The sequence below is a fragment of the Canis lupus genome, chromosome 33 (assembly GCF_048164855.1).
Source record: "Canis lupus baileyi chromosome 33, mCanLup2.hap1, whole genome shotgun sequence".
NCBI lineage: Eukaryota > Metazoa > Chordata > Mammalia > Carnivora > Canidae > Canis > Canis lupus.
The window spans coordinates 36,219,657-36,244,859 of record NC_132870.1 but is presented as its reverse complement, the minus strand read 5'-3'; the positions used below and the strand labels follow the sequence as shown (position 1 = coordinate 36,244,859).

Sequence of the window (25,203 nt, the reverse complement as noted above, 5' to 3'; positions counted from 1 at the left end):
TTTCACCAGAAATTTTGAAGTGACAGATATATTCAGAGTGATGGGGGCGTACACAAACTACAATGAAGAATACTCTATGGCAAGGTTATCATTCAGAAATAATTAGAAAAAAGGTTTCCCAGACACACAAAAGTTAAAGGAGTTTGTTATCACCAATCTATAAGAAATATTAAGGTAATTGTAAAAGTAGAATTAAAAGCCTGTAACTAGGGGCGGGGCAAGATGGCAGAGGAGCAGGGTCCCCAAGTCACCTGTCCCCACCAACTTCCCGAGATAACTTTCAAATCATCCTGAAAACCTACGAATTCAGCCTGAGATTTAAAGAGAAACAGCTGTAATGCTACATTGAGAAGAGTTTGCACTTCTAACAAGGTAGGAAGATGGAAATATAAATAAATAATAAATAAATAAATAAATAATAAATAAATTAATTAATTAATTAATTAATTAATAATAATCAATCAATCCAGTAGGGGAGGGGCCCCGCGAGGAGCTGGGCTAAGGCGGGGGTGGGGGGCGGCAAGAGTCTCTGGGTCAGGAAAGCCCAGTCCCGGAGAAGCAGGAACTTTTAAAAATCCTCACCGGATTCTTCCCGGAGGGAAAGGTGCTCGCAGGGAGCTCGGGCAGGATCCCAGGAGGGGCACTAACAGGAAGTGCACCCGGGGGAGAGCGTGCATGCACGTGGGCCGAGCTCCCTAAAGGGCTGGAACGCGCGCCCGGGCGGGGCCGGGAGCAGCTCAGGTGGCGGCTCGGCCGCGGCCCCGCGCGGAGGGTAATGCGCGGTCCCGGGAGCACGATCCCAGCGGCACAGGCCCCGGAGCCCAGGGCACTGGGGGACACACCCCAAGATCTGGCGCTCCCCCCGGGACAGGCAGAAGCTAGGACACAGGACAGCAAGGACACTCCTGCCTCCACGCAGCCCCGAGCTGTGCAGATCGGTGCCCCCCGCCCCGGGAGCATCCAGGGCGCTGTGGACTGGGAGCTGCGGTAGTTACTACGGGAACTGACTACAGGGCTGGAGAGCTGGCCCCGTCACTGTTGTCCCTCCTGGTGTCACCCTGTGGCTGGGACGGAGCGGGGTGCCAGGGAACAGGGGCCTCACAGTATAAACAGCTCCCACTGAGCCGCGCACCTGCAGGGGTGGGGCAGCTCCCCCAGGTGCACACACCTGAGACTCAGCACAGAGGCCCCTCCCCCAGAAGACCAGCTGGAAGAATATGGGAAGAGCAAGTTCTTGACTGAGCAGCTTGGAAAGTTCCAGGGGACATCGAAGGATTTACAGTATATAGAATCAGAGGATACCCCTCCATGTTTTTTTTTTTTTTTTTTTTTTTGGGCGGGGAGGGGGTTGTTTTTTTTTGTTGTTTGATGTTTCTTCTTTTTTCCATTACAACTCATTTTTAGCCACTCTGAGCAAAATTACTAGAAAGAACTCACCTCAAAAGAATCAGAAACAGTACTCTTTTCCACAGAGTTACAGAAATCGGATTACAATTGTCAGAAAGCCAATTCAGGAGTACAATTATAGAGCTACTGGTGGCTCTGGAAAAAAGAATAAAAGATTCAAGAGACTTCATGACTGCAGAATTTAGATCCAATCAAGCCGAAATTAAAAATCAATTAAATCCAAACTGGAGGTCCTAATGACGAGGCTTAATGAGGTAGAAGAAAGAGTGAGTGACATAGAAGACAAGTTGATAGCAAGGAAGGAAGCTGAGGAAAAAAGAGAAAAACAATTAAAAGACCATAAGGAAAGGTTAAGGGAAATAAATGACAGCCTCAAAGGAAAAATCTACATTTAATTGGGATTCCAGAGGATGCCGAAAGGGACAGAGGTCCAGAAAGTGTATTTGAACAAATTATAGGTGAGAACTTCCCTAACTCAGGGAGGGAAACAGGCATTCAGATCCAGAAGAGACATAGATCCCCCCTAAAATCAATAAAAACCGCTCAACACCTCGACATCTAATAGTGAAACTTGCAAATTCCAAAAATAAAGAGAAGATTCTTAAAGCAACAAAAGATAAAAGATCCCTAACCTTTATGGGAAGAAGTATTAGGATGACAGCAGACCTCTCCACAGAGACCTGGCAGGCCAGAAAGGGCTGGCAGGATATATTCGGGGTCCTAAATAAGAAGAACATGCAGCCAAGAATACTTTATCCAGCAAGGCTCTCATTCAGAATAGAAGGAGAGAGAAAGAGCTTCCAAGATGGGCAGAAACTGAAAGAATATGTGACCACCAAACCAGCTCTGCAAGAAATATTAACGGAGACTCTGTAAAAGAAAGAGGATGCCCAAAGAAATAACCCAAAAAACCAGGGACTGAATACGTATTAAGATGACACTAAATTCATATCTTTCAATAGTAACTCTGAACATGAATGGGCTTAATGACCCCATCAAAAGGCACAGGGTTTCAGACTGGATAAAAAAGCAAGACCATCCATTTGCTGTCTACAAGAGACTCGTTTGAGACCTAAAGACACCTATACCCTGTAAATGAAAGGTTGGAGAACGATTTACCATTCAAATGGTCCTCAAAAGAAAGCAGGGGTATCAATCCTCATATCAGATAAGTTAAAGTTTATCCCAAAGACTGTAGTAAGAGATGAAGAGGGACACAATATCATACTTAAAGTATCTATCCAACAAGAGGACCTAACAATCCTGAATATTTATGTTCCTAATGTGGGAGCTTCCAAGTATATCAATCAATTAATAACCAAAGTTAAGACATACTTAGATAATAGTACACTTATACTCGGAGACTGGAACGCGATGCTTTCTACAAATGACAGATCTTCTAAGCACAACATCTCCAAAGAAACAAGAGATGATATACTGGACCAGATGGATTTCACAGATATTTACAGAACCTTACATCCAAACACAACTGAATACACAATCTTCTCAAGGGCACACGGAACTTTCTCCAGAAGAGACCACATACTGGGACACAAATCAGGTCTTAACCAACACCAAAAGATTGGGATTGTCCCCTGCATATTTTCAGACCATAGTGCTTTGAAACTTGAACTCAATCACAAGAAGAAATTTGGAAGAAATTCAAACACATGGAGGTTAAAGAGCATCCTGCTAAAAGATGAAAGGGTCAACCAGGAAATTAGAGAAGAATTAAAAAGATTCATGGAAATTAATGAGAATAAAAAGATTCATGGAAACTAATGAGAATGAAGATACAACCGTTCAAAATCTTTGGGATACAGCAAAAGGAGTCCTGAGAGGGAAATACATCGCAATACAAGCATCCTTCAGAATACTGGAAACAACTCAAATACACAAGCTAACCTTGCACCTAAAGGAACTGGAGAAAGAGCAGCAAATAAAACCTACACCCAGCAGAAGAAGAGAGTTAATAAAGATTCTAGCAGACCTTCATGAAGTAGAGACCAGAAGAACTCTATCTAGAACAGATCAACAAAACCAGGAGTTGGTTCTTTGAAAGAATTAATAAGATAGATAAACCATTAGCCAGCCTTATTAAAAACAAAAGAGAAAAGACTCAAATTAATAAAATCATGAATGAGAAAGGAGAGATCATCACCAATACCAAAGAAATACAAAGGAATTTAAAAACATATTATGAGCAGCTATATGCCAATAAATTAGGCAATCTAGAAGAAATGGACCCATTTCTGGAAAACCACAAATTACCAAAACTGGAACAGGAAGAAATAGAAAACCTGAACAGGCCAATAACCAAGGAGGAAATTGAAGCAGTCATAAAAAACCATCCAAGACACAAATGTCCAGGGCCAGATGGCTTCCCAGGAGAATTCTATCAAATGTTTAAAGAAGAAACCACACCTATTCTACTAAAGCTGTTCCAAAAGATAGAAAGAGATGGAGTACTTCCAAACTTGTTTAATGAGGCCAGCATCACCTTAATTCCAAAACAAAGCCCCCACCAAAAAGGAGAATTATAGACCAATATTCCTGATGAACACAGATGCAAAAATTCTCAACAAGATACTAACCAATAAGATCCAACAGTACATTAAGAAGATTATTCACCATAACCAAGTGGGATTTATCCCCGGGATGCAAGGCTGGTTCAATGCTCATAAAGCAATCAATGTAATAGATCATATCAACAAGAGAAAAAACAAGAACCATAGGATCCTCGCAATAGATGCAGAGAAAGCATTTGACAAAATACAGCATCCATTCCTGATCAAAACTCTTCAAAATCTAGGGATAGATGGAACATATCTCAGTAACATAAAAACCACCTATGAAAAGCCCACAGCAAATATCATTCTCTATGGGGAAACACTGGGAGCCTTTCCCCTAAGATTAGGAACATGACAGGGATGTCCACTCTCACCACTGCTATTCAACATAGTACTAGAAGTCCTAGCCTCAGCAATCAGGCAACAGAAAGAAATAAAAGGCATTCAAATGGGCAAAGAAGAAGTCAAACTCTCCCTATTGCAGATGACATGATACTGTACATAGAAAACCCAAAAGACTCCACCCAAGATTGCTAGAACTCATACAGCAATTTGGCAGTGTGGCAGGATACAAAATCAATGCCCAGAAATGAGTGGCATTTCTATATACTGAGACTGAAGAAAGAGAAATTAAGAAGTCAATCCCATTTACAATTGCACCCAAAAGCAGAAGATACCTAGGAATAAATCTAACTAAAGAGGTAAAGGATCTATACTCTAAAAACTACAGAACACTTCTGAAAGAAATTGAGGAAGACACAAAGAGATGGAAAAATATTTCATGCTCATGGATTGGAAGAATTAATATTGTGAAAATATCAATGTTACCAGGGCAGTTTACACATTTAATGCAATCCCTATCAAAATACCATCGACTTTCTTCAGAGAGTTGGAACAAATCTTAAGATTTGTGCAGAATCAGAAAAGACCCCGAATAGCCAGGGGAATATTAAAAAAAAAAAAAAAAAAAAAAAAACACATAGCTGGTGGCATCACAATGCCAGATTTCAGGTTGTACTACAAAGCTGTGATCAAGATAGTGTGGGAATCCCACTCCTAGAGGGTAACACAGGCAACAACCTTTTTGAACTTGGCCACAGCAACTTCTTGCAAGATACATCCATGAAGGCAAAAGAAACAAAAGCAAAAATGAATTATTGGAACTTAATCAAGGTAAAAAGTTTCTGCACAGCAAAAGAAACAGTCAGCAAAGCTAAGAAAACCTACAGAATGGGAGAAGATATTTGCAAATGACCTATCAGATAAAGGGCTAGTTTCCAAGATCTATAAAGAACTTATTAAACTCAACAGCAAAGAAACAAACAATCCAATCATGAAATGGGCAAAAGACATGAAGAGAAATCTCACAGAGGAAGACATAGACATGGCCAACATGCACATGAGAAAATGCTCCGCATCACTGGCCATCAGGGAGATACAAATCAAAACCAGAATGAGATATCACCTCACACCAGTGAGAATGGGGAAAATTAACAAGACAGGAAACCACAAATGTTGGAGAGGATGTGGAGAAAGGGGAACCCTCTTGCACTGTTGGTGGGAATGTGAACTGGTGCAGCCACTCTGGAAAACTGTGTGGAGGAGGTTCCTTAAAGAGTTAAAAATAGATCTGCCCTACGACCCAGCAATTGTACTGCTGGGGATTTACCCCAAAGATACAGATGCAGTGAAACACTGGGACACCTGCACCTCCATGTTTCTAGCAGCAATGGCCACAATAGCCAAACTGTGGAAGGAGCCTTGGTGTCCATCAAAAGATGAATGGATAAAGAAGATGTGGTCTATGTATACAGTGGACTATTACTCAGCCATTAGAAATAACAAATACCCATCTTTTGCTTCTATGTGGAGGGACCTGGAGGTTATTATGCTGAGTGAAATAAGTCAATCGGAAAAGGACAAACATTATATGGTCTCATTCATTTGGAGAATATAAAAATTAATGAAAGGGAATAAGGGAAAAGAGAGAAAATGATTGAAAATATCAGTGAGGGTGACAAAACATGAGAGACACCTAACTCTGGGAAATAAACAAGGTGTAGTGGTAGGGGAGGTGGGCAAGGGGTTGGGGTGACTGGGTGATGGGCACTGCGGGGGGCACTTGGCAGGATGAGCACTGGGTTTCATGCTATATTTTGGCAAATTGAACTCCAATAAAAAATTTAAAAACCCACTAATTTGAAAATATATGTACCCTTATATTAATTGTAGCATTATTTATAATAGCCAAGAGACGGAAGTAACCCAAGTGCCCATTAACAGGTGAATAAAGAAAGAAGCACTGTATTTATATGGATATAAATCCATATAAATAAATCCATATATATATCCATTATATATGTATAATGGAAGATTTTATTCAACTATAAAAAAATTAGATCTTGACAGTTACTACAACATGAATTGACCTATAGCATATTATGCTAATTTAAATACATCAAATACCATATGATTTATACATGGCATCTAAGAAAGAAATAACAACCCCCCCCCCCCAGGCTCTTGAACACAGATAACTAATGGTTGCCAGAAGGGACGTAGATGAGAGGTGGGAAAATGGTAAAGAAGATTAAGAGATACAATCTTCCAATCATGGAGATGTAAAAGTACAGCATAGGGAATATAGTAAAAAACATTGTCATATTGTATGGAGACATGGTGAGTTTTGAGTAACATGGAATTATTCAATCACTATGTTGTACATCTGAAATACATTATAGGGCAGCTATACTCTAAAAATCAAATATCTCATCTGATTGTTTACTTGTATGAGATGCCGATTCCTCTTGGGACACACTTTGACCAAATTTCATTTCTTTCAGGCTCATACTTCTATCCTTTCAGACCCAGGAGTCATACAGACCATCCTTTCAGGTGGAAGTTTCTCATACTCAGTAAAATAATTGCAAAATTGGTCAATTTATACTTCTAGATATCTACCTTGTGAATGTGTGAGGAAGCTGCTTGTCATAGACAAAGAACAAAAGTATATCTAATTATGTTAATAGTGCAAAGAATAGAATTTGTGTGATACTGAAAGAGTGAAGTGACTGGGGCACCTCATGGCTCAGACAGTTGGCCATCCAACTCCTGATTTTAGGTTTAGGTCAGGTCAAGATCCCAGGATTGTGAGATTAAGCCCCACATGGGCTCTATGCCCATTGGACTCTGCTTATCCTTCTCCCTCCGTTCTTCCCCCCCAACTTGTTCTTTCTCACTCTCAAACAAAATCTTAAAAAAAAATAAAGATGAATGGATAAAGAAGATGTGGTTTATGTATACAATGGGATATTACTCAGCCATTAGAAAGGACAAATACCCACCATTTGCTTCAATGTGGATGGAACTGGAGGGTATTATGCTGAGTGAAGTAAGTCAATCGGAGAAGGACAAACATTATATGGTCTCATTCATTTGGGGAATATAAATAATAGTGAAAGGGAATAGAAGGCAAGGGAGAAGAAATGGGTAGGAAATATCAGAAAGGGAGACAGAACATGAAGACTCCTAACTCTGGGAAATGAACTAGGGGTGGTGGAAGGGGAGGTGGGTGGGGGGTGGGGTGAATGGGTGATGGGCACTGAGGGGGGCACTTGACAGGATGAGCACTGGGTGTTATTCTGTATGTTGGCAAATTGAACACCAATAAAAATTAAATTTATTATTAAAAAAAAGAAATTAAAAATATATTTAATCAAAGATTTTCTAAGAAAAAAAACAAAAGAAAAAAGAAAAGTGTGAAGTGACTAACAGCTTGCTTGGTTGACTGGAAACTACCCAAGTGTATACCAATTTACAATACCAGTTCTTACTTTGTACAGTAGATAGGAAGAAATGCAGTTATAAAGATAGGGATATTAAAGAGTGTGTTATCTATGTGATTGACTCCACACCATCCAAAGACTTAGTTTATAGTTTATAACAAGGTATGCATGGTTCATTGGTTACTGAAATATCAGCACCCCTAGAATGCCCTGCAGAGACTGTTCTCTAAAGACAAGTTATGGTAACATCACAATTGGTCACCTGATCTCAGTGGTGACAACAGAACATAGAAAGTAGAGGGTTACCAAGGTCTATATCACATTCTTCCATCTTAGAGAAGCCAAATAGTAAAGATTAACTGAGCCTCCTAAAAAGACTCAATGTCCAAACGTTCTGTTGTATATGCCAAAGACATGAAAAACTGAAAAGATGAGAGTCCCATTGAGAAATTTTTTTTGTCGGGATATACAAGGTCTGTGTCAACTGAGTATGTTAAAAATGGTGATAAATGGACCTATGCAGTAACTAATGGAGAATGTGTAATTATTTATATTTTTAAAAAATCCAAGTCTAAGATAAAAAAATAGCACCTTTCACATAATATGGAGACAACTCATGTGATACTCTCCTATATTGTATTTTTCCATATAAAGTTAATACTAAGATATAAAAGTCAAGAATCGTGTTAGCTAAAGAATACCTATTAGCTTTGCAAAAACATTGAAACTTCCTGCTATCACCTGTGTGTCCTGAGAGTGGTGGACCTGTTCCTCCTCTTTTCTAAGTTTTAGCCAGGGGTCATCTTGTTTTTCATGTGCAATATGCTTATTAGATTTCTTCTAAACCTGGATATCCTTCTTCCTAGAATTCTTAGTTCTCAAATCTACATGTGTTTGGCTGCTTCTTGATATTTCTTTTTTTTTAAAGGTTGTTTATTTATTTATTAATCACACACACACACACACACACACACACACACACACACACACACACAGAGGCAGAGACACAGGCAGAGGGAGAACCAGGCTCCATGCAGGGAGCCTGACGTGGCACTCGATCCTGGGTCTTGGGGATCACACCCTGGGCTGAAGGTGGCGCTAACCTCAGAGCCAGCCGGGCTGCCCTTGATATCATTTCTAATGTCACTTCTTTGTAGAAAACAACTTTGAGTAGGCCAACTGAAATTTTCCATCACATTATCATTTTTCCATGTTTTTATGTTCTCATAGCATTTATCATTGAAATGTCAATTTGTCTATTTACATGTCTAATTTGCTCTCCTCTCCCAATTTAGGTATCATGAGAGCAAATATTCACTGCTGTAAGATCAGCTTCTAGGACATAATGGGGCAAGACACATGGTAGGTACTTAACAAAAAGCATTAATATGTGCAAATCATGAGTTACAGGCTTTTTAAAACATGCTTAGGATTGAGTTAATATTTCATTTAGGTAAAATAAGTCTAAAGAATTTTTTTTTAATATGAAGAATTTATTTTCCATGGAAACTCTTCACCAACATATAACCTTTGATAACTTCAAAATACTTTTATGGAAAAGTTAAGGAAGATTAGATGAATTGGGCCAAGTAAGCAGAACCTCGAAAATAGTAGCTGTTTACTTGAAAGGTAAAGGCTTATGATCTGTAAGTTTTGATGAAGATGGAGAACAGATAATTCATTTGTCATAAGGTTGAGGTAAAATATGTAGGCTTATTGAAGGCTTTAGATCTGATAATTGGCTCAATCTAAAATAAAGTGTTAGTTTATGGATTGAGGACACAGCCTTCTGGTGGGGTTGGGGGAGGGGTGTGGGCACAGGCAAAATCAAGTTCTGAACACACTGAGATTCCAGAAAAGTAGATTAGGTTTTAAGGACTGAGCCTAATTTTCATGTAGAAAATGGAAAGCTAATAAAAAAAAAAATCCAAAAGTAAGGCCACTGTATGGCTTGGATGAAGATGGCTGGAGTGAGAAAGAGACTAGAGCTCCTCGTTGGGTGTTCAGGTGCCTGGATCCTAGAGACTATAGGATCATGCAGGATAGTAAAACAAAGTCAATTTTACTTTAGGGCATCAGGTTTTCTTCTGACTATAGGGGAAACTAATAGGAATAATACTAACACAATATGAAGTAAGAAAAAGTGTTTAAACTGAAAAATAAGATCACGTACAACAATGAAATAGTTGAATAAATGCATTAATGAAGATAGTACATCATTCCAAACTGACAGGACTTTTAATAACAACAATAAGTGTTAAAAAGTTATATATAATAACTAACAGCATTTTAAAAATATAAATCATGTTATATAAAAAATAAATAGAATCCTATGTATAACATGATACTTGAAACGTTCCTAAAGGCACTGAGCGGGGCACTTGACAGGATGAGCACTGGGTGTTATTCTGTATGTTGGCAAATTGAACACCAATAAAAAATAAATTTATTATTAAAAAAAAAAGAAAGGTTCCTAAAGACTGACAGAAAATTAATGAAATCATTTCACTTAGGATAAATACCATACATTGCCATCATTTAACATTGTCTAGGTTTTGGGCAAATATATGCAAGCACAGATGAAATAACCTGTCAAAGAAATAATCAATTTTTGCTGGTCTGTTTTTATACCTGACCAATACAATATAATTTTACAAATTGAGTATTTTTTTAAATGTGATAAGGTGGCTGTTAGAAACATTCTAAAAAAAACAGATCTACTTGAACAAATAGTACTCAGAAATGAAAATAAGTCTAAGTACTTAGAAAAGTATGTATCAAGAGACCTATATGAAGACTGCGAAGTGATACTTAAATGTGAAACAAAGTCTGAACAAAGAGCAAGATATACCATGTTTCACTATTCCCTGTGTATTCCTTTCAAGTGATATAAATTTGAATGATGCTAATCAGAACTTTGCCTCTCAGTCTTAGAAAAAAAAAAAAAACTTAAAATCTGGAGTACATTTGCAATGACCACTGGGTATTACATAGAAATATTAAATCACTATATTGCACACCTTAAATTCGTAGTACACTGTATATTAACTGGGATTTAAATAAAAAAATTCTAAAATATCTGATTATACAGTAAACTAAAACTAAGATTAGGTTAGGGATTTTGCATTACCAGCTAGCAGAATACATAATAAAATCTGTGTGATCAATATGCCCTAAGGGCAACAGAAAATATATCACAGGACACGTACGGGAAATCAAGCAGATATAAGAGAATTCAACAATTATAAAGATGTTGGTTTAATTCAGACCATGAATAAGTTATCTGAAAGAAAACATTGGCACCAGTACCTAACTAGAATATAAATGTGTCTTTCAGTTACATCACACACAAAACTAAATCAAGTTTTTTGGCACATGTATCTGTTGTGTTATAAACTCTGCTCCCTGATCCACTACAAGGGAAGATCCTTTTTCTGCATACCAGACAACCATATTTACTCTTCCATTTTTATTCAATTGCTCTTCAATCTCCTCCTAGACTCACTCCTATCTAGTTCATCAAAAGAGAACTTATTCCTACAAGCAAAACTCCTGGTCTGGCACTTGGATCATGGTATTCTTGGAATATGTATATATCTTGGTATAAAAGAGGAACTGTGACCCTTGAGAGAGAGACAAGTTAGAAAACACACTTAATATATTAAATATTTGAGATATACCTTGTCTCATATGATTTTAGATGATGCAAATTAATCACTTTGATTTCTACATTAGAACCAGAAATATTTATTGCCAAGTATTTGTCATTTAACTATATGTATAACTGATATACTTTTAATTTCCAGAAAATCAAATTGCATTTATCTTTATGGTGGTATCCAAACTGAGATGAACCGAGGCACCATTCTTTCTGGGTTTTTATGTTTACTACATAGATGAAAATGCTTTCTCCTACTCGCTGTATTTGAGGTGCACTAAGTATTCATATTCTCACTCAAAGATAGCATAGGCCATACATCGTTCAAAATTCTGTATAGTGATGTAGTTTAGTTACCTGATCTCCCTTTTTTTTTAGTTCTAATTTGGAAGCATGAAGAAGCTTGCCCTTCTGAGAAAAAAATAATAAATTTAAAATATTATCTCTTCCTATTATTTCATCAGTACATTTTTAATCTAAACTTCCCTTTACAGTGAAATGGTGGCATGCCATTTCTGAAAAATGAGCTTTAAGGTAAACAAAACTCCAAACTGCTTTATTAAAAATAACCTAATTCTGGGGCACCTGGGTGGCTCAGTGGTTGAGCATCTACCTATGGCTCAGGTTGTGATCCTGGGGTCCTGGGATCAAGTCCCACATCAGATGCCCCTCAGGAAGCCTGCTTCTCCCTCTCCCTATGTCTTGGCCTCTCTCTTCTCATGAATAAATAAATAAAATCTTTAAAAAAAATAACCTAATTCTGTACTGTGTTTTAGTTATAGCCTCCAAATACATATATATTATATATTTTATTTATATTTTATATATACTTATATATTTTTATATTTTATATATCGCTTGACTCATTTTATGTTTTTATTTTATTTTTAAAATATTTTATTTATGTATTCATGAGAGACACAGAGAGAGAGAGGCCGAGACATAGGCAGAGGGAGAAACAGGCTTCATGCAGGGAGCCTGATGTGGAACTCAATCCCAGGACTCCAGGATCATCCCCTGGGCTAAAGGCAGGCACTCAATCGCTGAGCCACCCAGGCATCCATGTGTTTTTAATGTTTGGATTATAATCTAAATTAATAAGTTAAATAAGATCTTGGATACATGTTAGAATCATGCTTTTTTTTCCTTTCAATTATCCTTATGTGTATATATCAGCATATATTACATTGATACTTTTAAAAAGAATTTTCTTTGTGATTAATAGCCTTATTTTTTTTGTATCTGTTGGGAAAAAGTCTCTTCAACAAATGGTGTGGAGAAAACTGGACAGCAACATGAAAGAGAAAGAAACTGAAACGCTTTCTTACACTACAAACACAAAAATAAATTCAAAATGGATTAAATATCTAAATGTGAGACTTAAAACCATAAAATTTCTAGAGGAGAATACAGGCAGTAACCTCTTTGACATTGCCTGTAGCAACTTCTTTCTAGATAGGTCTCCTGAGACAAGGGAAACAAAAGCGAAAATAAACTATTGGGATTTCATCAAGAGAAAAACCTTCTGCACAGCAAAGAAACAATTAACAAAACTAAAAGGCAACCAAAAGAATGGGAGAAAACATTTGCAAATGATTTGATAAAGGGTTAGTATCCAAAATATAAAGAACTTATAAAACTCAACACCCCCCAAAAAATAATTCAATTAAAAAAATGGGTGGAAGATATGATTAGACACTTTCCCAAAGAAGACATCCAGATGGCCAACAGACACAGGCAAAGATACTCAACATTACTGATCACCAGGGAGATACAAATGAAAACTACAATAAGATTATCACCTCATACCTGTTAGAATGGCTAAAATCAAAACACAGTAAACAAGTGTTTGCAAGGATGTAGAGAAAGGGAAACCCTCTTACACTGTTGATGGGAATGCAAACTGCTGCAACCACTCTGGAAAACAGTATGGAGGTTCCTCAAAAAGTTAAAAATGGAACTAGCCTACATTCTAGCAATTGCACTACTACAAAGTATACAAAAATACTGATTCAAAAGGACACATGAACCCCGATGTTTATAGCAGCATTGTCAACAATAGCCAACTTATGGAAAAAGTTTAAATTTTCATCCCCTGATGAATGAATAAAGAAGAGGTGGTATCAATATACACAATGGGATATTAGCCATAAAAAATGTAATCTTGCCATTTGCAACTACATTAATGGAACTAGAGTGTATTATGCCAAGCAAAATAAATCTGTTAGAGAAAGACAAATACCATATGATTTCATTCACATGTGGAATTTAAGAATCCAAACAGATGAACATAGAAGGTAAAAAAAAAAAAAAAAAAAAGAGACAAACCAGGAAACAGACTTAATTATAGAGAACAAACTGGAGGGGAGGTGGGTTGGGGTGGGAATGGGTTAAATGGGTGATGGGGATTAAGGAGGGCACTTGTGATGAGTACTGAGTGATATATGTTAGTGATGAATTACTAAATTCTACACCTGAAATTAATATTAAATTGTATGTTAACTAACTTGAATTAAACAAAACTTATTTTAAAAAGAAAATAAACATGTATCATTTTTATATATTGTTTGTATCTCCAACTTTTGGGTAAAGACATTTTACAATGGCATTTAGACATTTAAAAATGCATTATTTTTCTGACTTGCAAAACAGAAAATGATCACTGTCCACACTTGAAGTTGTAAAGCGATTATGTAGACAATTCACCATCTGTTACTGCAAGTGCTAAAGATTATGTGAAAAAAATAAAAATAAAAATTATGTGAATCCTCCATATCAAGGAAACTTAGATACATGTTTAATTTCCATATTGTTAATGCTTTATATGTAACAATTGTAGAACACAGCTCGAAGGTATTAAAATAAAAATATTTCTCTATCCTTAATTGAATATACGGATTTGAGCATCTAGTTTTAGTGGAGAGGAGAGAAATTTCAGCCTGTCATAACACCTGCTATTTATATATTTGATATATAGCTTTTATCATAATAGTTTTGTAGAAGATGCTTATAAATTTAAAAGGCTGAATCACTGAGTCATTAGAATACATAGTTCATTATGGGCAGTCTTGGCTTTCCTCTGTATATATTCTTAAATTTAATCTGCATGTGATAAATATAATGACTTGAAGAATATATACAACTTTAACATAGTATTTCAAAATTGCTTAAGTCTTTGGTTATCTTAAAAATAGATACATACTAAACAATAATATAGAGTATAAAGTTTCTCAATCTAAAAGTTAAGAAACTTACATCTTTATAATGAGCAAAATAATCTCACTCATGGTGAGAAAAATATTCTATAAAGAATGTTTGTGTTATGTAAATGAGATTATCTAAGAAAAAATCAAAATAAACTTTCAATATTATAAATATTCCTATCTGTTACTTGGTATTTCAGTGGAAAAGGACAAAGGGGAATTTCTGGCTACTACTTGTAAAACTTTCAAGGTCTTGCTAGACAAAAGTTGGGACAAGAATATTAGTGAATGTTGCTTAACATCAAGTCAGGAACTAATTATACTCTGTACCTTGTGGTCATTTATTCAACTATATTTCCCAGGGCACCAAGTTATCCAAGTTCTGTTACTGGTGCTTGTTCACTTTCTACTCACAAGGAGCACAGTCTAGAAAAAACAATAAAGCAAAACAAGTTATAGGAGGTTCTTAGAATTTGAGTCTGTAATGTATATGGTATGATTCTAGAAGTGTGTTATACTCCCCCCCAAAAAAAAACATTCTTAAGATTCTAGAAGTGTGTTATACCCAAACAAAAAGCATTCTTAAGAAAGCTAAATGAACTTAGTAGAGGAGCACATTCTTGTAGGAATCAAAATTTAAGAAAAAATTGACATTTATCACACACAAAAAAACATGGAGAATAAACTGACATTCAAAAAGAGACAAGAAATTTAAATAAATACATTAAAATTACATTTTACTAAGATCAATTCCAAGAGTAGTTTATCATTTGGAAGAAAAATTCACTTCCAAATTAAAGGTTTTTTTACACCTTAAAATTTCATTCACTATGGGTCACTTCATTCATAATGACGACCAGCTCTCACTGTCCTCATTAACTAGTTATTCAATTTTATGTTACTTTAGGGGGGGAAAAAGTCTTCATTTGACTTCTGCAAAGGAAAGAAATTTAAACATGTGGATTAATTGGGATGCCTGGGTGGCTCAGTGGCTGAGCATCTGCCTTCGGCTCGGGTCATATTCCTGTGGTCCTGGGATCAAGTCCCACATCAGGCTCCCTGCATGGAGCCTGCTTCTCCCTCTGCCTCTTTCTGTATGTGTGTCTCATGAATAAATTAATAAGATCTTTAAAAAAAAGTGGATAAATTGAGCAAAGGCAATACTGCACTTAGTTCTCAAAGTATCAATTGAACAATGTAAAATTTTGTGGCTACAAAAAAAGGCTGATTGAAGACAAAAAACTTGTTTTGATTGCTTTTCCCACTAAGTTTATTTGGTGTTTTGATATATTATTTTTTCAAAATTTTGTCACCCTGAGACAAAAGTTGGACAATGAAAATAATTCAAAGGCAGCTTATCCATTATCCTTTAAAATACCTGTATAAATGGAGAGCTTCATCTTATGAAGGAAATATTCAAATATTCCTTGACTTTAGATAACATTCATTCCCTTGCTCATCCTCAGTATTTTTATGCATTGTTTTTTTCCTAGTCTCATTTGTCTTTCTGAATCCCTGTTGAGAACTTAAAATATTTTCTGAATATATCAGGGTCTGTTCAGGACAGACTGATTGGTGATACAGACAGGGCTGTCTCATGTATTCTGAGGAAAACATATATTGATAACTGAAAATTAATACTCCCATCTAAGACCAAGAACACTGAAGTCTTCAGGAGTGGCTGTAGTTTCTAACAAAGTTATTTTTCAGGTTTTTGTAGTATCTTTTTCGACTGAATTTTTCCTTCATGTTACTCATTCACTGCCTGTAGAGATTTCTTTTTTTTTTTAAAAGCTTTATTTATTTATGATAGAGAGAGAGAGAGAGAGAGAGAGAGGCAGAGACACAGGAGGAGAGAGAAGCAGGCTCCATGCCAGGAGCCTGACGTGGGACTCGATCCCGGGACTCCAGGATCGCACCCTGGGCCAAAGCCAGGCACCAAACTGCTGAGCCACCCAGGGATCCCCCCACCTATAGAAATTTCTAAGAGTGTTACTTCCCAGGGGAATAACATCCCTTCTTCTTGGGCCTATATCTAGCAGTTCAGCAACCACAGCAAGATTGTGTAAGTTTTAAGAAAGAGTATTTTTCTGTACCAGTTAATAACACTAGAGTTGAAGTATAGCTGAAGGTATTTAGGGAGATCATCCTCATTATGCTACCAAGAGATGGAAAAACATTTTCTATGAAAAACAAAGAACCAAATCAGAGTTCTTTAAAAATGTCTGATAAATAAAATCTTTTTTAAAAAAATTGTTACTTATTAGAGAGAGAGAGCACAAGCCAGGAAAGCGGCAGGCAGAGGAAGAGGGAGAAGCAGACTTCCTGTTGAGCTGGGAGCCTGATGCTGGACTCAATCCCAGGACCCTGTGATCATGACACAAACTAAACGCAGACACTTAATCAACTGCACCACCCAGGTACCCCGATAACAAAACTTTAACATTGTTTCTTCTTGTCCAAAATGTAAACGTAGTTTTTATTTTTCTTCACAATAATGCAATTCCCACAATGATAATCATTTCATCATGCAAACATGGGGTGATATATGTATATAAGACTGCACAATACAGTACAAATACTAACCCTTGGTCATACACACACCCCTTCCAGAGATCGAAGAGACCAAGACCTGTGAGGGCACTGGCTATGACAATTTTTAAATTCTTAACTGCAAGAATAGTATACTTATATATATTTTGTGCTTAGTAAGTAATTATTCTATTAGTACTAAATAATATAGGTACTTACCAGCTTCAACTTAAATATTTTAACTATCGTACCTGATCCCTAGCAAAGGAGCTCTGGATCATTCCCCAAACTCCTGAAAAATGTTAATGAATTTTGGCATGTCTTTATGGAACTATAGTTTAAATGCTCTGGACAACTTCAGTAAAAGGTTTCATTTAATTAAAACAAAACAAAACAGTAAGATGAGTAATGTCCTTGAAATCACACCCTTCCATTTTTCCCTGTGGTTATTCACAAATTTTAATTTCAGATAGATACCATAGTATATAACTAGTGATCAAAATATTAATGAATGAACTATGTCCAGGAAGGGGCAAAATTAAAATTCTGAATGATAGAAGTTCATTAAAGTTGATACCTGAAAGTATAACAGCAATAGATTTGCTCAGAAATATCTAAGTTAAAAAGATTAAAGAAATAAGGCACTTATTTTATAAAATATATTTTTATTAAGGAACAAATGACTGAGTCTGGTTATTAAAGAAAAAATACCATCAGAAGCAGAAATAAAGAACTCTAAGACAGAAAAGTGCAATTATGCTAAGCCAGTTCACATATTTATCTTAGCAAATCCCAAGTTTTAAAATTTTCAATGCCTTTTGATATTTTATTCTATAGAAAAATTACATTTAAAATCCAAACCAAAACAATATTTTATGAAAGCAAACATTAGCCTTTCACCAGCTAAAGTCCAAAAAAATAAAATGTTCTCGGTAAGAGAAATGCCAGATTTAGTGATAATCCCCTTCTCTTCACAAAAATGATTCCTCCCTGAGTTAAGAATTATGTTCTTCCTTTGTATTAAAAAAGTGAAATGAAGTAGAGATCAGGCAGTGTGGAACAGTTTTTCATTTCAAGTTCTTATTTAAATTCCAGTTAGTTAACATATAGTGTAATATTAGTTTCAGGAATAGAATTTAGTGATTCATCACTTACATATAACACTCAATGCTCATCACAACAAATGCCCTCAAGGTAAAGTCATGGCTCATTACCCAAAAGCCCTATGGCAAAAATATTTAGACCTAAAGGAAGTTGAGTATTCCTGTAGGTAATCATGTGTTCCAAGGACAATGAAAGGTTTCCTGGAAGAATTAATGTATTTAGAGCCAACACTACTCCAAATGATTAGTATCATTTCTAAATGATAGAATATTAGAACAATAGCAGCCAAGTCCATGATTTTGACATCATTGGTCCAATGATCAAATCCAGAGTACAAAGGTTTAAACTACTTAGAAATGGGACACCAAGCATATGTATTTGATTAACTCGAACTAAAACTCTTGAGATAAAAAATGTATAAAATAGTAAAATGAGTTATACCTTTGTGACATATTTCTAGGTTTGGTATTAATAAATATACAATGCAACCAAACAATAAAAATAGCATTTTCAAATTAAATACTAATTTAAGCTAATTGGAAGTGATTCATTTTTTTGTTGATTTGACTAACAACTTTGATCAAATATTTCATAAGTTTTGCTGTGTAGTGCAATAGCAAGTCTTAAGTTTAAAAAATCCCTTGGATATCATACATGCCTAAAGTATGTCTGAAATAGATTCTTAACTGGTTTTACTACACAAGTATTTTCAAGTTTAACCAAGTCTTGAAGTCATTTCAAGCTCAAGTCATGAATTTAAATTAAAAGCATATATAAGTAGTGAAGCTAGATGTTTAATAAAAGTGGTATTTTCCCATAATTCATTAGTTAGACATTCAATCTATAAACAAGTTCATTTAAGTAAGTTTATGTCCTAATGGAACTAAAAATGCAGTACTTTCTTCTTCTACATTCTAGAGACAAAACAAAATAAAACAATAATTTTTTAAAATTTTTAAAATAAAGCTATAATTTACTACTTCTCTCCAAATACTAGTTTACATTAAGAGTTGCTTAAACATCTTCATGGAATTAGGGGAATTCCATATCCAAAGTAAATCTTTGTTTATAATGTTTAGCGAATAATTATTTGATAATTTCACTTGCAATTAAATTTCTTTAAAATTGAACAGTGGAATAAAAGTTAAATTTTGATAGATAATCTGAAAATTTTACCTATTCAAAATCTTCCTTAAGCCATATTTTTCTATTTTATATGTTGCTAGGTTAGAAAGTGATCTTAATAGATTTGAAATTCTGTAACTTTTTCTAACTCTATTCATCACCATCAGAGTATCATACTCTGATTCAAAGTATCAATGTATAAGTACCACGCGCTAACCGATTGCGGGAGTGAATGGGTGACGGGCACTGGGGTTTATTCTGTATGTTAGTAAATTGAACACCAATAAAAAAAAAAAACAAAAACAAAACAAAACAAAAAAAAAACAAAGTATCAATGTAATGCAATCAATCTACGATTTCCTTTTCTCTGAAGAAACTGTGAGCTGTTAATGCTGAGAGTTAGATGGCCAAATATTTAAGAGGGCTGGAAAGCTACAGAAGTAGCTGAAAGATAGGAAACAAATGAAAGGTTGTCTTGCAACGATGAAGGCACAATTGAGTTGAACATTCTAAATGAGTAGCAGAAACCTTGAGTTTTTATGATCCATACAGGAGTATTGTCATCTCAGATCTGGCATAGGGAAGGAATAGTTGGAGTTTCTCACACTACAATTTTACTAGAAAAGTTTAAAGAATACCAAGAAAAAAGGAGTTGAAATGACAGATCATAATACCCTACTGGATAGCTGAAAGGACAAATGAAAAAGCAGATTTAAAAAGAAAATTCTTAGATTTATAGGTTACAAAATTAGGGTTTTCAATAAAGCCAAAGAATATAGTGGAAATAATTGAATGAGGAAAAATGACCTAAAAGATGTAATTTGAATTTGAGATTTCAAAGATGTAATAAGACAATGTTATTAAAAGTAATATATCCTTGAAACAGTCATGCAAGATAGCCCAGTGGGTAGGAGGGTATCATGCAACCAAAATACTAGATGATCTTGGATATTAGAAACAAAACCAGAAGTCTGCAAAAATCTTATGTGTTCTAAATCAATACTAAATGAATTTATTTGTAAACAAGAACTCAGAGAGTACTGTAGTTTATGGTTTTTAACATCAGTGGAAGATGACTATTTTACATAAGGCAGGAGTTAGGGGGGGCATTTACAAGCAGCAGTAAATATCACACAGGTCTGGGCTTCCAGCTTGTTTTTAGGGCCATGGGTAATGGAGAATAAACTACTCAACTGCGAGAACAGAAGAATTTTCCAGTTTCAGTACAACATGACTAAGGGAATGTAGAAGGGACAAGTTAGGATGAGAATTAGTTTTCCCAACACATACACACCAAAACAGAACATTTCTGGAAGATGCAACGAAGTGATTTGGAAATGAAAGAGAGGGCTTTAGGTAAAATCAAGTAGCCAGAGGCTTAGAGTGTGGGAGACAACTAAACTAAGGAGCTCCAATTAAGTGAGATCACATCTGTGTTAACAACTTGAGCTGAAGGCAGATGCTCAACCACTAAACCACCCAGGCATCCCTGTTTGTTTTATTTTGGGGTCTTCTATTGCTTTGTTTTCGTTCTAGGAATTTTAATCTGTTTACACTGCTCTCCAGTCTTGCCTGATGTTTACTTTATCCATAGAATTTTATCATATTGATCATTTTTGTTAAATGTCCATTCTGATAATTTCAACATCCCTGACCTACCTGGTTCTAAAGCTTGCTCTGTCCATTCATGTTGTGACTCTTTTTTTTCCCCCTTTTGGTAGGCTTTGCAAGATTTTAAAATTATAGATTCATTTTAGATTATTGTTTTGTGCTTCCCTGGGTCACTGAAATAGCCTAAGTTCCCAAATTTAATTACTATCCATCTAAAATGGCCCTGAATTCTATGTTCCCTCTTTCAATTCTGTAAGCCAGGTGCCTGGCTAAACAACTAGACAGGCACCATAAATTCAATAGGTATAAAACTGAAAACTCATCGTGACCTCTAATGAATTTCATTATGATCCAGCTCTTTCTACCAACACCTGGTAACTTACAACAAAAATCTAGAAATCATGCCCAATAAACTCTCAACACTGCTTTGGCTTGACCTCTTCTTAAAACATAAGGATTATCCACCCACTTTGGTTTGAATACAGAGACACATGATGCCACACACACCAGAAATGTACAAAAAGAATTTATTCTTACATAATTAAGGTCTCAGAGATGAGCAGAGCAGTCTCCAAAAGTTCCACAACAACTTGAGAAAGCAAGGAAAGCATCCTAAGCTGGGGCTTTTATTGTGATCAGGGGATGGGCCTAGGTGAAGAGGAAGGCAGGAAATTAGGTGGTTTGAATCTCCTGAAGATGCTAAAGGGGAAGTTTAGGCTCCTTTATCATCTTGCCCAGGTGTGGGGCACAAGAAGAGGCAAACATGAAGTCTAAAAGCTTACAAAAATCAAAATAGGATTTAACTCTTCATTACAAATCAAATCACTGACATGTTCTTACAGTTGCCATCCAAATTTTTCTTCGCCACTTTTGAGCCCCTTTTAAGAAGCTATCATCTTTGTCTGAACATCTATGATAGATTTCTGACTCATCATATTACTGTAGTTTGCATTCACATTCTCTCATATACATAGTTTCTAGAACACAGCAAGAGCTGCATTGTTCCCCAAAGCCTTACCTCCTCCAAAAATCTTTTGTGCTTAAATAAAACTGAAGGACATCTTTACTATTTACATCTATTTACATCTTTACTATTGCACATGCAACCTATCTATTGATCTATATTTTATGTATCCATAAATCTTCCTCAATAAGCATTTTAAATGGAAGCCATGCCTACCTATTATTGTATCATGTTAATTACCTGTGCAGGGCACAAGGAATGGCAGTAATAGCTGCTGAAAAATTGAACATTCAGGGCTCAGAACCATGAAGATCCTAAACAGGATTAGAGGCTCCTTGCCATGGAATTAGTTTTCTGAGATGCAATCAAATGTGTGACTCAGAATTAGATCAAATAATTCAAATTATTTATATAGAATTAAGATTTAGAGCAAATCCCAAAGAATTCAAAATATATCTTTTCAGTATTTACGTAATTTATAAACATATTTTTACCTACTGATGAGCAGGTAATAAAGTATTTTACATTTGTTTGCTTCCTCCTAAATGTGTTTGATAGGCTTCTACATTGCATACCCTTGGAAATTGATTCACCCATAGAACAGAAAGGCATTACCTACTTTTAATAAAATTGTTTTACATATAAATTCACTAATGGCCAGACTACTGTTTTCTACAGCAGTATATTAGCATTTGAATGAAAATTTGAAATGTTTTAAAATGTATTTCAAAGTGGAAACATTAGACAAGTTTACTTATATCCTATTTTTTCCCACCATGCAATATGTTTGGTGGGAAACATTAATTCAGCTCATATACAACACTGGATTTCAAAATTAGCTGAAAACTTAAATATAACTTTATTATTATTTTTTGTATTATGTGAAAGGGGAGAGATTAAATGTTGCCAGAGTACATAAAGTGTTGTTTTGTTTTGTCTTCACATACTTACCTGATAACATTTAGTATATTCTTAGCTTATTTAACAAGAGTAATTAATATCACTAATAATTGAGAGATATTTAATACCTAGAGGCAAAAAAAAAATGCACCTTTAACAAGATGTAAGCTTACTGTCTGATTTCATCCTAAATGTTATCCAAAACTGATGCTGTTGTACAGAATGAAGCTTAAGAATCAAATGTCTCTGCTTCATTTGTGAGTGACCCATATATGATGTAAAAAAGATATCATCCAGAGATTTGGTTGAAAACTAAAATAATTGAAGGTCACTGTTTATATCTTACTAATAAACCAAATATTGTTATGTAGCCCAATACACTCAAAATATTAAACATCTTCAAATAATCATTTTCCTTTATTTACATGCAGCAATTTTACACAATTCATAATATAATTCAAGCATAGGACAATGATCTTCATAGGTGTACCCATATACATTTTAGTTTATGTAAAGTCAGTTTTAAATCTTTGTGTTTGGGATCCCTGGGTGGCGCAGCGGTTTGGCGCCTGCCTTTGGCCCAGAGCGTGATCCTGGAGACCCGGGATCGAATCCCACATCGGGCTCCCGGTGCATGGAGCCTGCTTCTTCCTCTGCCTATGTCTCTGCCTCTCTCTCTTTCTCTCTCTCTGTGACTATCATAAATAAATAAAAAATAAATAAATAAATAAATCTTTGTGTTTATATGTATACAATTGTGGTTTTGTGTGCATATTTCTTCAGACCTAAGTTAATTTTCAGAGTTCTAAAATAATATTATAGAAAATAAATATCATACCTGGTTTTCTAAAAAATGTGAATTTACTATATATATCAATTTTAATTCATAAAAACCATTTAGTTATTATCAAGATATATTCATCTTAATTTTATATTTAAATTGATTAAACTAATAATACACCATAATGGTAGATAATTTCTTCAGAGATTTTTAAAGAATGGTATCCACTTGGTAACTATAGATTCACATAGAGAACAGTTTAAAGATCATGACAAGCTGCATGCTTTGATACTGCCTTTATTTTTCACAGTGCAATTTGAAATATATGATATAGATTTTTGATCTGAGGAAGATAAAATTTGAAATTTCAATGTAATAGATAACTAATATCATTAGTGCTCATCACTGGTTCCTCCTTCCCTTGTTAGCTCAAATTACAGGCCTTTCATTATTACCTGAGAATATTTGGCTTACTTTCTTTTTCTTTTTCTTAAAAAAGTATGGCCATGAAAAGTTATGTTCTTTGCTCTTGTTTCTGTAGCTGCAAGGAATGCTTAATTGGTCAAAAGTTGCTTATCTTGCAGATAATGTATTCTAGGAATAAATTCTAAGTAGAAGATATATAACAAACAGCATAGTTTCTCTGAGATTCCTCATATATAAAATGTAAAGCATAATACTTATTCACTTACTTTCTGGAGACATGAGATCATATATATAGTAACTCTTAGGGATAACGATGATAATGATGATAAAAGGTGAATAATAAGGATGCAGAGGGTATAACTCTATCACATGCTTAGCATTAAGCATGAGTCTTTAGAGGAGTGAGACTTGAACTTTTTATTAAGGCATATCACAGGTTAAACAGAAACTGTGGCTTCTAATTCTAATTAGCTATTATGTGTGAGGATGGCAGTATTTAGAATACACTTTTCAGGAGTCTAGTTTAATAAATTGCAGACAGAGTAAATGTTCTATTCTAAAAATTTACCACTTGTACCCTGAGTTTGGAAGGAGTACAGTAAATTTTAAAACTGTCTTTTTAATTTTGTTCTTAGCTGCATATTAGAGTGTATTAATAGCATTTCTTGATATTTATCATTTATAATTTTAATCTAGTAAAAGCAATTATGGAACTTAACATTTTGTTTGAATGCAGAAAGTCATGCTTTAGGAAAACAAACAGCTCCCTACTGAGACTATTTGATAACATCATTTTTTTCATGTGCTATTTAATTTGCCAGTAGATGGATAGAGTTAGAAGTAATATTGTAGGTATTAAAACTCTAAAATTGTAGGAGAAATGGAGGTTACACTGCAAGTAAAGTTTTTCCCTGGCATTGGTCTCACAGTCATGCCAGCAGAGTTTTAAAAAATACATCAATATCAGTGAATGTATCACACTAAAGGGACATAAGAAGTGAATTTAATTCTGTTCCTTTGAAAGGTTTATTTCTTTAATCATAAAAACGCATTCCAATTTTTTAATAGGTGAATTTTGTCCATTTTTTCAGCTACTTCTACAGCCATATTAAGTGATTTTGTAGGATTAATCAGGTT

General features: G+C 35.2%; 2 long non-coding RNA genes across 7 annotated transcripts in view; one reads left to right on the top strand and one right to left on the bottom strand.

The window, feature by feature from the left end:
* The window catches only part of LOC140623484 (uncharacterized), a 251,144-nt gene that overhangs the window by 135,953 nt on the left and 89,988 nt on the right, over positions 1-25,203 (bottom strand). The gene's annotated exons all lie outside the window — the stretch shown is intronic.
* The window catches only part of LOC140623485 (uncharacterized), a 50,262-nt gene continuing 33,106 nt past the window's right edge, over positions 8,048-25,203 (top strand). For both annotated transcript variants that reach the window (XR_012023095.1, XR_012023094.1), the window contains exons 1-2: positions 8,048-8,235; positions 9,058-9,124. This is a non-coding gene — a long non-coding RNA (uncharacterized lncRNA). The remainder of the gene's footprint in view (positions 8,236-9,057; positions 9,125-25,203) is intronic.